The following is a 6000-nucleotide window of genomic DNA, read 5'->3' on the forward strand; positions in this document are numbered from 1 at the left end:
CTCTTCGGGACAAAAGCTCAGTCGAAGGAAAAGAGTGCAATGGATGTCGTTAAGGTCTTGAGATCTTCGGGTTGGGTTAGCACTTTCGACTGCCCTGATCGGGTTCCTACATATGGGTTAGTGTAAAATAATGAAAGAGGGAGGTGGTCTTACCTTATCGTGGGATGTGTCGGCGATGTTCTGAGGACTGATGTGTCCCTATAGTTTGGAGCGAGGACTCGATACAATCTTCTGTTGTGTTTAATTGGGCTTAGCCGAAGATGTAGTTCGATTATCCTTTTGCTCTTTCAATAGTGGAGATATGAGTGTCGGTGCTACGTTACATCCCATAAACACTTCCTTTGACGTGTGTTGTTCCCCGTATACGGTTTTAATTCCGTCCTTTGTTGGGAATTTCATCATCTAGTAAATAATGGACGGTACTGCTCTTATAAAGTCTATCCACGGCCATCTAAATAAGGCGTTATACCTTATGTCTCCTTCTATGACATGGAATATGGCGTTCTGGGTTGCGCTGGCCACGCTGACTGGGAGAATGATCTATACTTTCATTATTTCGATCGCTATGTTTAATCCGTTAGGGATTCGAGAGGCAGGAACAATTTGGTCTAGCAGTCCGAGCTAGTCTATCACTCTCAACCTGATAACATTTGTCGAGCTACCTGGATTTATAAGCGCATGTTCTATTCGAAATGAATGAATGGAGAAAGAGGTTACATGTGCGTTGTTATGCAGTTGGGGCAAGGTTTCAGAAACTTCCTCTCTAAATCTGAGGGCATCTTCAGGTACGTATCCCTGGGTTCGTTCTTCTCTAGTAATGGATACTTTTGTCCTCCTCGTCATAGGTTCCTAGGAAGTGTCGACACCCTTCCAATATCATACGGATAACATGTTGTGGCTCATTTGCTTCGTTCTTCTTGGCCACCTCTCTTCCTTGGAACTGAATTTTAGCCATCGCTTGAAAATTCTCTTCAATGACTTTTATTGAGTGGCCTAGCTATCTCCTTTCGGAACTGGTGGAAATCTTCGGTCCTATGGCCGTGCATATTGTGAAGTTCACATACTATGTTGTGATTCCTCTGGGAAGGATCCGACTGAATAGGCCTGGGCCATTTGGTGTCCATGGTTTTTGCTAATGGTGAGTACGATGTTAGATACTTCGACATTGAAGTTGTATTCTGATAGGCAAGATGCCCCCATTGGCCTCGTGTCCCCGTCGAATTTTCCTCTATTGATGAGTCACTGAGGGTTCTGTCCTCGGTTCACCAATCGATTGTTGTGGGGCGGATTGCGTCTCGGGGAATTCTTCCTATCCTCGGGGTACAGCTGATACCTCTCTTTGTTCGATTTTGACTCCTTTGCCAGGAGTCTACTCCGGTATACTGAGCCCGAGGGTGCTCCCAGCTGATCATCCTCGACCATGATCTTTGATTGGTACCGGTTGTGGATGTCCAACCAGGTTACAGCGGGATACTCGATCAGATTCTCTTTCAACTGTCCTGAGGCCACTGAACTTCGTTCATTCGGGCCTTGAGTGAAGGCCTGCACCGCCCAATCGTTGGAGACCAGGGGTGGTTCCATTCGTTCCGTTTGGAAGCGAGATATGAATTCTCGCAACATTTATTTATCCCTCTGCTTAATCTCGAATATGTCGGACTTCCTTGTTGCTACATTGATGGCACCGACGTGTGCCTTTTTGAAGGAGTCTGCTATCATGGCGAATAACTCTATGGAGTTGGGAGCTAGGTTGTGATACCTCATCAAGGCCCCCTTCGAGAGTGTTTCTCCAAACTTCTTCACTAAGACGGACTCGTTCTCGTTATGCTTTATGTCGTTGCCCTTTAATACACACGTATAGGTAGTGACGCATTCGCTGGGATCTCAGGTCCCATTGTATTTTAGGAGTTCTGGCATTCTGAACTTCTTTGAAATGGGTTTGTGATGATCCGGCCAGTCGTCTCATGAGTTACCACTATGTTTTCCCCATTTATGCTTCTTATTGCTTTGTCTATTGCTTCTATATGTGATCGGGTTGGTTGGCTCGGGTTCGAAAAGGATTTGGTAAGGTTTGAGATACTTAGTCTCTTTTGAGGAAGTTTAAGTTGGAAAAGTCAACCGGATGTTGACTTATGTTTTAGAGGGTTCGGATATTAGTTCTGATGGTTCGAATAGTTTCGGGAGGATATTTGGGACTTAGAAGCGTGATCGGGATGTATTTTGGAGGTCCAGCGTAGATTTAGGCTTGAATTGGCGAAGTTGGTATTTTGGAGATTTCCGGTTGATGGGTGAGATTTTGATATTGGGTCGGAATGGAATTCCAAGAGTTGCAATATTTCTGTTGTGTCATTTGGGATGTGTGTGCAAAATTTCAGGTCATTCGGATGTGGTTTGGTTGGGTTTTTGATCAAAAGCATAATTTAGAATATTTTGGAATTCTTAGGCTTGAATCTGATGTGAGCTTGGTGTTTTGATGTTGTTTTGATCGTTCTGAAGGTTGGAACAAGTTTGAATGAGGTTATGGGATATGTTGGCATGTTTGGTTGAGGTCCCGGGGTCCTCGGGTGAGTTTCGGATGGTCAATCGGACCATATCATGATGTTTGGAATTCAAAAAATTGTAGATTAGTGTTGCAGAGATATGAACTTCGCGTTCGCGAATGGCCAGTTGATGAAGGATAGGATTTAAGCCTTTGCGTTGGCAAGGAAGGCTCCGTATTCGTGAAGGGTTGGGTGTTTGGTCATAGCGTTTGCGTGAAGTGGACCGCGTTCGCGTAGAGGAATTTGGTCAGCTAGACTTGAGGTATTTTTATTCATCGTGTTCGCGAGAGGGGTAACGCGATTGCGAAGAGTGGTCTGAGGAAAGCATCACATTCACAATGGGAAGGTCGCGATCGCGAAGAGTAGTTTTTGGTCAAAGTTCATTTGTGCTTCGCGAATGCGAGGTATTGACCGCGTTCGCGAAGAAGGATTTCAAGGCTGGGCAGAATGTTTAAATAGTCATCTTGTCCGCGATTTTGGGGTTTATTTTCACCATTGTTGAGCATTTTTGGAGCTTTTTGAAGAGGATTGAAGAGAGATTCAAGGGTAATTGTCATGCCACAACCTCGGGATGTGCGACCGGCGCTCAATCGAATGATCCCAACTAAGCAAGCCTTATCAAACACTACCTACCCAGCTCAATATGAATAAGGACACCATGCTTCCGTTTATTTAACCAAGGGAAGATAGTGCATCCCATATTACTAGTTCATTTTAAATCACCACATCAAACCATAAATGAGTTCCGAGGTCCCATACATTTATACTTTAGAGAAACGGGAATTAGAATTACAACATAGTTAGTACACCTATCCGACACCCACACATGACCCACACATTTGTCTACGAAGCCTCTAAGTATGTAAAAGACAAGTATGACAATGCCGGTAACAAGGCCCCGGCTATACCTCAAAAGTTAAAGTCCACAACACAAAGATATACAATATAGCCCCTTGAAGGAGAAAGGGGCTTACCAAGATCTTGAGAAGAGGGATGCTTCGCTACACACGACCGGCACTAACCGCCATGGAGCCACCTACATTCATTAAAAAAATGTAGCGCCCCCGGCAAAAGGGACGTTAGTGCCATCGATTAGCACTAGTATGTATAACTAAACACCATCAAATTAGAAATAACTTTCATACACATATAATGAAATCACAAGTATCACTCCAAAGCTTTAAACGATCTCAACATTATCAACATGAAAGAATTACACAACCTTCACATCATGTTTCCATAGCCTTTAGTTGGGCATTTCATACTGTTCCACATCATTCACATTACCACCGCTATCTTGAGCGGAGTCCGATCTCGACCCGATCGGCTAGGCCGTCTCCCAGAGACATTACCAATATTCTATTCACACTTTCCAGTTTCAATCATCAATGTATAACTGCCATGTGTACATGTCATGGCATCCGATCACGGCCCCATCGGCTAGGCCGCCTTACCGAGGCGTTACCATTTTCCATTATACATCTCACTCCAATCTTTGGTTACACATGTATTAGTTTACCGGCACTTGGGGCCACAATTTTCATATTCCACAATTTACGTTTCATATTGTTCCCATTTTCAACATTAGGTTTGTAATTTGAGAGAGTATGGCACACAAGAGCAAATAAGGTTGTAGGCGTAGATGAGACTTCATGTCAATGGCACAACAATGCACTTAAATTTCAATCTATGGTCTAAGCATTTTGATACATGATTCATAGTCCTTGCACCTTTTCAAATTATCAAGAATAGCACGTTGATCAATTTGAGACACAGTTTCCATGCATATAAGGTTGCAACACCAAGTCAAGTGAAATAGCAATCAATACAACAATTCAATTTAGTCTTACCGTACTCACACAACCAACGATGAAGCTCAATTTCTAAAAGACGGGGTTTTAGCAATACATACCTCAATAAAGTTTTCCTTATTCCTTACAAAATTCCGGAACTTTTAGCACTTCGATTTATTGTGTAAGAATTACAAATTAAACCGAGAATTAGAGACCAGATTGAGATTCTAGCTTTTTTTGTGCATACTATCAAACACTAAAGGGGCATTGTGATCTTAGGCCCTTTTTGAGAGAAATTTCTATCATTCTATACCCCAATTGCTTTTCTTTTTAGTTCACTACCCCCCAACACTCTAAGGTTTGATATGCATGCAAAAAATCCACTCTTATACCCATGAATTACCTCACTAATGACCCCCTTATAGCTAAGTATAAAAATAAGAGCTGAGGTGATGAAGCCTTACCTCTTGGGATGAGGGTTTAGGTCCCTTACTTGATTATCTTCAATGATTTACCAAGGATTCATGGAGTAATTTGATGAGAAGCACTTTCCCTCTCTTAGACCCCTCTCTCTCACTCTAGAAATATCAAGAAATAGGCTCAAAATAAGCTATTACACCGAATATAACGATAGGGGGTCGGGTTTAAAATTTAGAAAATTGGAGCCCCGAGTCAGATCTGCGATCGCCTTTTGTGATCGTAAAGTCGACATGCGGTCCGCATAATGGACTGCAAAAACACTCCCCAAAACCTGAACACACTGTTTGGGTATGCGGCATAAATGCGGTCGCATAATGCACCGCGGAACTGCCTCTTACAAAATACCAAGGGAATTATGCGACAACTATGCGGTCCACATATCGGTTATGCGATAGCATAATCGACCGCATAGTTTACCTCAAATTGACCAACACACTAACTCACTTTGCGGCAACTATGCGGTCCACATACCTGATGTGCAATCGTATTCTCGATCGCAGAATCGCACTTTTCTGGAAAACATTATTTCTTGACTTTTTAGAGCATAAATTACACAAAAAGGTCTGAACCATGATCCTAACACATGATCCTAATTGCCACTACGAGCTTTCGGGTTTAGAATGGAAATTTTCATGGGACCTCACATCCTCCCCCACTTAAGATCATTCGTCCTCGAATGAGGATCAAGGTTCACTTATTAGCAGTTTTTGTATAATCTTCTGCTCTTTGCAACCTGAAACATATTCACAGACCCCAAATTTAGCTAACTCCATAAATTTTCGAAAATTTCGCCAGAGTTTTCTCTGTATTTAGGCCTATCCACCTGTCAGAGAGCCCCAGAAACATATCCTAACCGCATGTACACATTCCATAGACATAAGACATAACATAACTCGTATAATACAAACCATGGCCGCATGGCCAACTTATAACCAAAAGAGGATAGTTTTACATAGATCAAGTCTAAAGATGAGAGTTCATAGGAGCTAAATGCATAAAAGCTATTACATGACTATTCAAACAAATGTGGATATTTCCTTTTCATTTCATCCTCGGCTTCCCATGTGGCTTCCTCAACATGCTGGTTCCGCCATAATACTTTCACGGATGCAATTTCCTTATTTCTCATTTTCCGAACCTGCCTATCAAGAATGGCAACTGGAACTTCTTCATATGATAGTTCTTCATTT

Source organism: Nicotiana sylvestris, chromosome 9, assembly GCF_000393655.2.
Source record: "Nicotiana sylvestris chromosome 9, ASM39365v2, whole genome shotgun sequence".
NCBI classification, from domain to species: domain Eukaryota; kingdom Viridiplantae; phylum Streptophyta; class Magnoliopsida; order Solanales; family Solanaceae; genus Nicotiana; species Nicotiana sylvestris.